Here is a 13013-nt window from a genome sequence, read left to right on the forward strand (position 1 = left end):
TGTGATGCCGCATAAATTAAATTGGGGTGCCAGGGGCGGTGGTCCCTCCTGCAAAGTCCGGTCTTCCTAATGACCTGCGCGCGCGCGGAGAGAAAAGTTATGGAAGAGAGTGGATTTTCATCACCATCGCCGCTCTTCTCACATAACGTAAAAACCCACCCTATGCGTGCAAGCACGTTCTTTAATTCACAATCAGCTGCCACGGCTGCCACAACGCCTATTGCTTGTTGCGAAAATTAATTTGTTTTTTTTTTTCGGCGTATGGTGCAAGGAGATAAGTCGATAATATCGGCGATTGACAGACGCTCGTGTAGAGGGGTGGCCTTTGTGTGGTGGTATAAGCTCACTGGTTCGTTAATCTCTCTAAAAAGATTCATTCACTTTCTTTTGTGGCAAATATACTCAATTTTTTTAGGAAGCAGAGAGCCTGAAAAAGCTTTAGACTTATTTTCTAACAATCCTGTCACCTAGAAGAAATTATCGGTTGATTAAAATTAAGTGTTTATTAGTAGGTGTGTTAAAATTTCTGAAAATTTTTGTTTTTCTGTATACCTTATAGAATTGACATAGCTGCCATGCAGTTATATATTATAAAATAATCGATAAAAACATGTGAAATTTGTTAAACCTTACAAATGTATTGTTATTATTTTATTTTATTATAAAAATTATTGTAGTTGAATCCGAGATCCCGAACTTTGGAGGCTCATAAGTCATAAAACCTTTTTCATTAGGTTAATTTATTAATTATATTATATATTTTGAGATAATGATATACGCATAACTTAAATAATACTAGTTTTGAAGTTATTAGCTACCTGTAATTATGCATAAAAAATTTAAATTCAGATGAGAGAGGTTGGATATGTGTAGGTACTTATTCATATAAATAAATGTACGTTTTTTATGAAGCTTTTATAGACATAGTATACCAATTGACATCAAATTTTGCACACACATACATTTTTTTTGAGGCTTAGTGGTAGTTTTTTGATTTGTTTTTTAACCCCTAAAGATTGTTATAAGGTGGCCCATGCACGAATTTCGTTTTGGATCACAAAAATCGAAATTTTTTTGTGTATATATATTATATTATACTAGAGTTGCCACTGCAGATTACGGGAAAAATTATAAAACAAAAATAATTGGTCAAGACTTCCGCAATTTGTGAAAATAGGGTTTTTTTTAAAAATAATACTTAATTAAAGGTTTATTATTCAAGTGTACAACAATATACAATGTCCAAATGTTTGTAGCTTACAAACTACTTGACCGGTTCCGACGAAAGTTTCAGAGACTGTTTTTAGAGATATTAGGACATATAAGATAGTAGTTTGAATAACTTAAAAAAATTACCAAGTGCTAAAATATCCAATTTTTCACAAGCGGATTGCCCAATTCGGTGTATTAGTTCACGAAGCTAGGTACACTGATTCCGATTTGCCCGTTTAAGTCGAGTACACTAAAACCGATATGCCCCCCTATATGTCACCGAATTTTATGTTTGTTAATTTTTTCCCGGGTGAAGTCGGGTTATACGATTAGTATTTAATACTTACATAAAAAAAAATATCAATAAACTTTATAGTATTTTAATTTAATCATAGAATATTGTGTCAATTATTTCAATAGGTCTGAATTTATGATTATCGATTTCGATGTTATTATACCGGTTTCTTATTTTTGTTCGATATAAGCATATTAAATCGAAGGTATTATTTCGCGATTAATATTTACATTTCAGTGTATCATCATTAATTGGTATCGGTTATAGAATCATAAAGAAAATAACTCTGATGCCATATTGCCATCAGTCATTACGATAATACATTTTTATAAAGTTGGCATCTCTCTTGTATTATTAAAATACAAACTAAATCGAGTTCGCTTGATGTTGATAAATAGAAAACCAATACATTTAAAATGAAAGAAATAAAATAATCTTTCGGGTAGATATTCCTATTGCAAATCGGCAATCAAAAAACGTTACTAGTCCCAATAGATTTGGTTGTATATCATCCCTCTTTTTAGTCCCGCGGGAGAAATATATCTAACTAAATTTTATAATGTAGAAAATGTCGGACTTATATACTCCACGTTAAAATTTAAACTTTTATAAGTTTACTGTACGGAATTATTTACACAAAGTATGGTATACTATATGTTTAATAAATGTATGCATAAGTGTGTATAGTAATTATTAGTTATGATTTATGTGTACTAGGGTGATACTTTTGTATTATAATGATAATGCACTAAGCAGTGTTTTCAATTCTATAAACACCGTCAAATATTTAAAAATTAAAAATAATAAAAATGTTTTGTCTGAGATTTTAGTACTAAGTTATTTTTGGTGCAGAAGAGTAGACAAGTTTATATATATTTCTATACCTATAGTATATATATAACGAAAAATGTACATATAATGGGATTGGTGTAATAGCCAAATGGTAAACCAAGTATCAACCTCGGTAAATGTAGTTCGCTTCCATTTTAACTCAATTATGTTCTACTGGTTTTATATTGCAGTAGTGCACGCGTTTGTTAAATAAAATGATTTTTAATTACTAGTTAAAATGATTTATAACATAATATTTTTTAATTTTCAACCGTATTATGTGTATTTATGATTAATTAATTATGTGTATTAAATCTTAAGACAAACAAGTTAATTTTTTTATCATTTTTATATCGGTTTTATAAATGAAACTTAAAGCCATGTATGGCTAGATGATTATATGAGTAAAGTTAAAATGTTTTTACCTCTATTGACTATTGAGTATTAAGTAAATTTTGAAAAGGAATAATAAATAAATATTTTAAGTGTTTTGCCAATCAATTGCCTAAAACCGAGTTAGTGTTTGATACACGATTTTTTAGATGTTTTTTGTGTACATAAACACGTTTAACTCTATTAAATATTAAACTCCACTTTTGGATAGTGAACCCTCTACGTATTTGGTGGACCAAACATAATATATTTATACGCCCAAGGTTTTTTTTTTTACTTTAAAATGAATACGTATAATCTACCCTCGGAGGGTGAGTGCACTTTTTTTTTAAATGGCCTTTGCCCTTATGTGACTTAACGGTCGTTTAGGGGATTGTAAAAACTAAAAAAAAAAAATGGAAAAATAGGCAGGTCCGTGGCTGTTTATAAAACATACACATTGGAATGAAATGGCAATAACCGAAAAGTTTACGGCTTTACATTTCATGAATGTGTTCGTCTGTTTTATTTATATGACTTCGGTTATTTTATGGTGAAGTTTTATGGTTTGGTTTTTTATTCTGGGATATTCAGTATAGATAGTGCTTGTTGGATTTTTAAATATGTGATTGCATAATGGAATAATCAAAAAATATCGCTGAACAACATTTTGTTACTATGTTTTGTATAACAACGATTTTTTTATCACTTTATTTACCAAAAAAAAGTTAGACTTTTATTTAGTAATTAAATAGAATGGTAGTTATATAACAACGTAAAATATGATATGTAAAAAGGGGAAATTGTCCCTATCGTCCTTTCAAATACGCCATTGCGGTAGTTATTTATATGGTGTTGTATGGATACTATAAGAAAATTAAAATTGTTCCAATTTTTCATAATGCTTCCTATTGTTTTATTGGAGTAAAATAAATGAACTCATTTTTATCTTACGTAGGGTAGATTACAATATAGTTTGTTAGCCATTTACTACCAAGTGTAACAAAAAATAAAAATTATGCATTGTTTCATTTCAAAGATAATTGTTAATTGTATTCTAAAAATAACCAATTTATTTGTTGTTTGAACAATATCGAAACAGAAATTTAAAATTATTTGATCATTTTACAATAGAACATACACGAAATTCGTCGAATTTTTTCATTTATATATTATGAAAAATACATAATACTTATAATAAGTATTTTTTGTAACAATTAAATTAAACATAAATTGTGGAGAAAATCTGTTCAAAATCGAAACTCTATAGGTATTTATTTGGAACAACTGTATAATATATGTGAAATACTTTTATAATAGTCTGTTGTTATTAAAACCTAGAAAATGCAAAATGTTTAATATTTGAATATATTTCTATAGCTGAAAAGTTATGCGTTGGAAGGCAAACAAATGTGATTATGGCATAGATATTTTGTTTTCAATGTAAAGTTGATATTTCAATCACCCTATACAATTCAAGTTATAAATGCACCCTTTCGTTCATCCGTTGTTTTTCACAGTGCGAAGTATTCTTTTACCCTTATTCCATCTTTGTTCTAGATTTCTTACCACAGACGTCTTTAATGCGGCCGAATAATAATACGATATTATAATCAAAATAAATCCCCCGCCGACTCTCCTTAAGGGTTTGTATCTGTCATGTGGAAATATTCGTGTGGGGCCTGTTACATAATTTATGACCCCCTTGTACTCCCAATGCGGTGGCCACGGGTGAATAATATCCGAGCTTGTGTTTGTTTTACGATTTGTTATTTTCGCCAAGAAGGAAGAGGAAGAAAGACAGAGAGTGAGAGAGAGTAAAGGAAATTTTCTCTCGTGCGTTGTTTTTTTCCGTCCCTATCCTTACTAGAGCAGTATAGGGTGCTCTATGCCATTACATTATGCATTAAAAATAAAAACCGTCGGGCGAGAAAGGAAACCGTGCGCCATCAATTCCACGGACTGACCGTATCCCTTTTTTTTCCATGCCATAAAATCACCGAGTCCGCCGCCGCCGCCGCCGCCGCCGTGGAGCGCGTTATTATTGTTATTGCCGTCCTGCGCTGGCGGGATGTTCGGGTGGGCAGGCAAAAAAAAGTTTCCGAATAGAAAGAGAATAATAATAATAATACGCCGTGTACTATGGTGTAGGATTGGGGTCTTTCGGTGTGTCGGGGTGGAGAAAGTGCGAGAGAAAGACATAATATACGCACAGAACATCGCGCTGCACTAGGTATAATATATAATCGATGAAAATATTATGTGCGTTAGTTTCTGGGAAAACCCATAAAAATAACGACGATTTTCCGGAAGTCCGGTTTGTTGTGTCCAAAAAATAAAACTCGCTGGATTTTGCATTCTTTTTGCGCTGTCAAATATATTATTATTAGTTAATTTTTTAGTGTTACGTTAAAATAATATCTTTATTGAATGACCCATGGTAATAATGATTTAAGTGGGTATTAAACTCCCAGTAATATCGATGTATTCACAGTTTTGTTAAAAAACTTCATTTTTTAAATGTTTGTACAAACAACTTTTTTCGGGATCCTTTCTACGAGCATAATTTGGTTCATATAATTGCATGGCGATGAATCGTCTCTCTGACCGGTTTTTTACAGTTATAAGTCAACAACGACAGTTAAAACCTATTTTCCCTTCGCATAGCGACATCGAAATATTATAGTAGGCTTCGAGTACTCATTATCGGTGGTCCTGAATCGAACGAGCCCCCACACATAATACATTACACCAGGACAGTGTAAAAGGGACATGGCCATTTAAGTTTGCATTTATTGTCCACAAAAGCAGTCTTATTCGTCGTCACCCTGCAGCACGTATGAGATAATACAAATACTGATTGGAATTGCACATGTGAATATATTGTATATAAATGTACACCATTTAGACACGACGGATTTCGGTGCCTGAAACTTTTATTATAATTGAATAGAGTTTACACTATAGACGTATATAGTGTGGTGCATAAAATATATTTAACTCTCAGAGAACTCTGTTTATACTTTATTTTATGATAAATATAATATAATATGTACCTATATATGTAAATAAAGTATTTAAATGTATTGTTGGTATCATACTTATTGATTTAATTTTACGATTTCTATCAGATTATATTTTGTAACCAAATAAATATTTATTCCTTTTATCATAAAAATGTTTGAAGCACAAACCTTTTTCCAACTAAAAGTGTTTTTAAAAATTAAGTAGTATAGTAGCTAGGGTATACTTTGGTAGAGTACTAGAGTCTACCAAGTACCAACTACCAAGTGCGCAGAAATTACATCAACCTTATAGTTTGAAACAACCGAATCAACAAAGCACCTACTACATATATATATATGTATATTATATAGCTATATGTAATACAATTTGTTTTTCGAATTTTATTCAGTCGTATTTTCTTATGAGATAGGAATCAAGAATTTTAATATTAAGCTCACATTTTATTACAGAAGTATAATGAATACTTGTACATTATATATATATATAGTTTGGTATGGTATTGTAATTATTTACAAATTATATAATTTGTTTGATTAACCTTATTGAATGATATTGCATTTATATGCTGTAACAGGGCTGGCAAAATGTACATTAAGTTTAACAGTCAATATCAATGGGGCCTTTAATTTGAAGACTTTGTATGGAAATTGTATTTTTGGAAATAGGCATAAAAATTAAATATTAAATATTATACTGTTTAATATATACATTGTTCAATAGATTAATCACTTTAGATGCAGATCGGCTTATTCATCGCTGGCAGTTAAATTGTATTCAATTCGATTATTATATAGTAGCTTAACATTTTAGAATCAAATCAAATTATTTACTTTTCAGTTTTGAAGTTATACTTACATATTATCACTATAGAGTATAAACTATAGTTCATGGTAAATAAATTGTTTCCAAGTTTTGAAAAATTGGAAATTCGCTTCCAGGCGTTTTTTTTATTTATTCCCGAAAATCGAATAGCCAATGTCCATTAGCGGGGGTTGTCTTTTGTCCGAATATATAAGAGCAATTGTGAGCAATGGAAGTTTTATCGATTTGTTTATATACAAAGTGTCTGTCGAGAAAACAACATTAATTTCGTTATTGAAAACTATACACAATGTTTTCGAGAAAAAAAACATTTGTATTTACGAATTTTGCGTTGGTGGGCGTCGCAATAACATTTTTTTTTGTTTTCTACCATATTATACATAGGTATAGTTTGATGTGATTTTCATGCGACCACGCGAAGCATTGGAAATATTGATTGAAAATCGTGTAACAGAGAATATATTATATGTACCTACATTTTTTTATTCGTCGTGAAACGAAAGATAAAAAGCAAGTTTATTTGTGTTTTAATCCTTTCTAAAGGTACTAAAAGATATTCATTAGACCTGTTGGGTAATTTTTTAGTCGCGATCTGAATTAACTAAACTTAAAAACTTAAGTCATCGATCGGATCAACGCATCTCCAAACACGACAAACTCACCGAAAACGGGTAGTTACAAGATCTGCAGTATCCGCATTCAGTTTTTTTCCCAATCAAAGACGATATGGGTACAAGGGAAATCTAGACGTTTAAAATATCACGACACGACCGAAGGTCCTATCAATTCATAATATAATATGTGTTACTATTACGTTCGCCATGACTTATGGGCACGTGTAAACCGCGTGACGTGTAGGACCGGGTGGGCACGTAACGTACCCTCCGCGGCCACGAGTGGTACAGCACGCGCGTTTGGCCGGTGTCCGCGTGTACCTAGGCCCATCACCCGCACGCTTTCCCGCGTCATTTTCAAACGGAAAAACACGTGGACTACCATCACCCCGTTTAGCGTTATATTTTGTGTGTGTGTGTGTGTGTGTGTGTGTGTGTGTGTCACGACGAAATAAGGGTAGGTATACACCACCATAATACATAACACTGCAGGGCCCACACACACACACTTAAACATGTATATATATATTCGTGGCTCGGAGCAAATCCATTATCAAAATGAAAAAGCGCTCCTGGTCGCAGTGGCGGCGGATTTATTAATTTCTGACACGTGAACCGCGCACCGCCCCCCCCTCACCACATGGGCCATCGGGTCCGCGGAAGTGCGCCGCTGCAGCGGTATAGAAACAAAACCGGACAAGAATTAATGACATCGTCAACCCGCGTACGGCCGGCCAATATTTCCGCTCCATTTCGTCAAAAACCACACACACACACACGCCCCGCCAGGCCGTAATTTGATTAATTTTCGTTCTCCTATATTTTCTCTCGGAGTGTATATGTATTTTTTTTTTCTCGCACACACACAAGTTGCGCGCCCGTCCGCGAACCACATAATATATAATGCGCGCACGCATCCGTGATGGTTTTAATATCGTTAATGTATATGTTTTTCCGGCCCGGAGGTCTTTATAAATATATATATATTAATATTATTATATATTATATGCGCGTTAAGTCCCGCGTATAACCGAAAATGATAAACGACGGCACCGACCTCAGCAGCAGCAGCAGCAGCCGTGCGGACAGGTCAGCCAGAGACTGTGTGATGTCGATCGAGATCTACTATGGGCCTTCGGTTTTCTATTTTTGTCCCTCCTCCCTTACCCGGACGTGTTTTTGTAATAATGATAATATAATATTATTTATATTACTGTGCCGCCGAGTTTCAGGTGATCCGCAACGCGCGTGCGCCACACAGCCCTCCTCCGCGCGACAGGGCCGCGCCGCCGTCGCCCCGTAGCCGGCTAATTGCGTAAATACCGAGAGCGCAGCATCATCACCGACCGCCGCCACTGCCGATCCTCGAACCCCTCTCCCCCCGCACCACTCTGCTGCCATCCCTAGCACCCCCCCGCACCGGTCGGCGCTCTCTCACACCCTCAGTCACTCGCTAGCGTCCCTCCACGCCGATCACGTCCTATCGTTCGCGCCCCGCACGATGTCCCACGCGCGCTCGGACCGGGGATCAATACTAAGTACCGTTGCTGCTGACCACTATTATACGTATAGGTACAACAACTACTGCACTCGCCGAAAAACGCTTTCGCCCTCGTCCAGTGATTTCACTGTTATTATTATTATTATCGTTATTGTTGTATGTTATGGTTTTTTTTCTTCAAATAATATTCTATACCTGCCCACATATTTTACATTTGGCACTTCCGTGCGGTATATTATATTATTGTGGTATGATATGATATTTTCTCATAAAATTATGTGATAATATAATATATTTATGATAATACATAATACGTATAGCCGTATAGGTAGTGTGGAACGATCAATATTTTTTCGTGGGTTATTCTAGTCAAATGTACACACTAACAAACTCGTTGATGTACAATGTATGTATGTACATTATGCTAATTTTTATGCTGCTAGAACGGTGCTTGAAACGCAGTTTTCAATAATACATAGCGGTTTCACGGTGTTCAAGACGCATGCGCACAGGATGTAATCGAAACGCACCGGTTAGAAATATCGACAAATCGTAGAAATTAAGTCGTTGAGTTGTAATAATTATTAATCGGAAAACAGTCTGAAATTCGTTTTTCCGATTTTCCGTATGACCAATAGACAATAATTATTTGTCTCTTTTATATGTAGTTATTGATTTTTCAAAAGTGCAAATTTCTAAATTGATACATTGTCATATTTTAATTTTTAATAGTAGTTATCTGCCATGTGCGGTTTTATGTTACAACGACGCTATACTAAAACGACATGAGATTAATTAATTAATTAATTATAGTATTATTAATTATAACTTACACCTACTTGAATCTTTAATTTTTATTTTGAACTATTTTAATTTTAATCTATTTCCGCACATTTTGTGATAGTGCAGTGTTAAAAACCAAAACAAATAACATAAAAACTAAATTTGATCTCTAAAAATTCAGTTTTCCATCTTTGTGACAAAATATTTTATATATTTTCAATCGGATAGTATAAATACTTGAATATTCAAAAGTATACTTTGTTTTGGTTTTCAGTGTGAATTCTTTTTTGTAGGATAATCAACGAATACATTTAAAAAACAATGATGAGGTCAATTTATTACTTGAATGTATTTTTTCGTCTTTAGAAATCGATTGTTCCATTTTAATATGAAGTAATCTGTTATTTGTTAGATTTTTTCATCGATATTTTAGTATTTTAAAGATAGATACTTCATTTTATGTTTTTGTTAAACCACCTGATGATGATCTTGTTTTCAAACGTGAACAATAAGAAAAACACCTATTCTTTTTATTGCTGAAAATAAAGGGTGTGTGAAAGGGCGGACCTAACCACAGTAATTCTAACAGTCTCTAATACTTTGATAGAAAATTGCTATAAGATAGAAAATACTAACCAAAATAAACGTTTAATTTAAGTGAAATCTTAATACAGTTTATTGTAATATTGTGTACAAGTTTCTAAATAAAACCTAACAGTTTATAACGAAAATCAATATTATATTATGGTTGATGATTGTTTTATTATAATATTGTCAGTACTCATTGGGCCTTACATAATATATAACACACATATGATAAATATATGTGTAAATACAGCAGTATAATAAATCATTTTTAAAAAAATATTTATTAGGTTGAAACAACTATCTAATTAGTACCTAATTAGGAACTTCATGTATACTTTTGAACCCAACTTTTTATACTCAAATATTACTAATTGTTCTCATAGGTATGAAATTCGTCAAATAGAAATCATAATTTTCATAATTACTATAATTTACATTTAATTACATTATTAAAAATATAAATCATAGACGATGTGCGATGGGGAATTTAAGTTAAAATTGTCTACTAAATGCCTTGTTGTTACAACCATTCCTCATATTATATAACGAATTTCATCAAGTTTTAGCTGATGGATAGTAGAAGAACTTTAAATACTAGAGACGTTGCACACACAGCTGGAACGAAGGTCGAGTTTAACTGAAGAAGATGTTTAATAGATCAATATATGTACACACACAAATAATGTGGTATTTTGGAATTATTTTTAAAAACACCACAGTGAGATGGCGGTCACCAATAACGCTCCCCCGTGGATATCTACCTGAAAAGTAAACCAAGGAAAGTCGTCTCTTAGATTAAGAACATTAGACAGAGTAAAGCCCATCACAATAGATTTTTCTATAAATATGATAGGCATACCTACGTTTATGTATCTTATAGTCCATACAATATAATAGGTAGGTTCAACAGTAATTCCTAATATCAGCAATATGTAATAATTGTATGTGGGCCAATTTAAAATAATTCTTTTGAAGTGAATTTTTGTGTTGAATAAATTTAAAAGAAAAAATACAACTTTTTATATAACAAAGTTTTGAAAATATTAGGTACGTGCGTGTTTTCTAAACATGATTAGGATAAGTAGACAAGGGTTTTGAGTGTACTTTTCAGTGAAAGTTATCAAGTACATGAGCAATAAGCATTGGCGTGTGGACCAAGTTCTTTTTTTGCAATGAAATTGAGTTACGATGACGACTGAGGTAAACATTTTTACTAGGAACATATTTTGAATCAATTCAAAAAAATATATTATCTATTAAAGACTACAAAACAAATAATTGTTTTCACGTTCTGATCTGAGTAAATTGCAATTTGATCAAGCTTTGTACATTTTTATGACTAAATCACGATCACCCTCAAAACTTTTAATTTTTGTTTTTAACATGAGTCAAAATTGTAAATGCCGACCAAAATTAGTGTCTGTGTTACCTACCACTTTTAAGCCATACGATGTGTCCTCTTCATGAAATATTTTAATCTTCACAAACTCAATAAAAACGTTTTGAAACAATCGTTCTAAAATTGTTTGTTTATTTATATTGAATAATATTTACCATAACTATTTTAAGAAAAACTTTATATGTCTTTATTTTGTATACTTTGATAAATTAACTGAAGTTTAGTTACTAAACGAAATAACGAATATATAAAACTGTTTGAAAATACCAGTCATATACTTTTAATTTTGCAATGTAACATGTACTATTATATTATATTCATTTTACATATTTTAATATAGTTTTAAACTTAATCTTAGGTTTTTACTATTTATGTATACTTTTTTAGAGATGTACCATTTCATTTTTAATTGTTTTACATAAGAATCAAATAGCCGTATTTAATCATTTTCTCTAGTCATCCGCATAATACCGATAATTATAGATAGGTACTGACTTGCAAATTATTTAAATTAATGCAACTCACATTGTAGGATTTGATCATATTGCAACTATGTAATTAATTACAATACCTACTGTTTAGCACACATTTTATTAAACGTTAAAAGTTCAATCCAAGTTTTAAAATTCTTTGTAAATATGACTTCAAAAAGAAAAGAGTAAAATAAAATAAATATCGTTTTTTAAAATTTTATATGTAGAATTTAGTACAGTGGCGTACGGGCATGAAAGATGCACGTGACATATTGTGGTTTTCCCGAGAGTTTAATTAATCTAGGCAAGAACATTTCCCTCGTATTTCATATTACGTATATACGACTGAAAAAAATAAAAATAAATGGTGGGTAGTCCGAGCTCATTTCTCATACGTCCCGACCTTTTTTTCTTTTTATCAAACTCCACCGCCATCGCCTTTAATAACATACGTCTTTCCTCGGTTTTTCTTCTCTCGTATTTATTTATTCTCTTTTTCTTTTTTGTTTGGTTCACAGGTCTCCCGCCCGGAATCATTTCGAGAATAACAATGAAGACGGTTTTAATTCCAGCATTGTACAGCGAGCCGAAGCTTTTATTAACGTCCAAAGCTCTACGGGCTTTTAATATATATATATGTATGTATGTATGTACGTGTATATGTATGGGATGGATGAAAAGCCGAGGCAGCGGTCCCGGAAACAGAGATGGAAAGATGTACGGTTCTAGTTACAATGAAGTAATATAAGATGAAAAATCGTATTAATTCCGAAAAAGTATAATAATAAAAGTTATGAGCGGAATCTTAAATGAGAGCACGAACACGCAGCAATATACACCTGCTGTGATGATAAATGGGCCATATACTATAATGTGCCCCCCACCCCTTCCACCGTCCTACCCATCAACCGACCGATGCTTTATGGTAGGGAAACAAATTCGCAAAGATTTTTCAACCATGCATCACTAATGCGGCGGATAGTAATAGAAATAATAATAATCGGGAAATATCATGGGACATTATTCTGTTGTATATGTCATATGTATTATATTTTATTGAGTCGAAAGGCTAATATTGTAATGTATAACCGATTAT

General features: G+C 32.5%; 1 long non-coding RNA gene across 1 annotated transcript in view; it reads left to right on the forward strand.

Moving 5' to 3' along the window:
• The window catches only part of LOC111033449, a 53620-nt gene that overhangs the window by 16852 nt on the left and 23755 nt on the right, over positions 1 to 13013 (forward strand). Inside the window, exon 3 of the long non-coding RNA XR_002604420.1 lies at positions 12436 to 12634. This is a non-coding gene — a long non-coding RNA (uncharacterized LOC111033449). The remainder of the gene's footprint in view (positions 1 to 12435; positions 12635 to 13013) is intronic.

The sequence above is a fragment of the Myzus persicae genome, unplaced genomic scaffold (genome assembly GCF_001856785.1).
Source record: "Myzus persicae strain clone G006 unplaced genomic scaffold, MPER_G0061.0, whole genome shotgun sequence".
NCBI lineage: Eukaryota > Metazoa > Arthropoda > Insecta > Hemiptera > Aphididae > Myzus > Myzus persicae.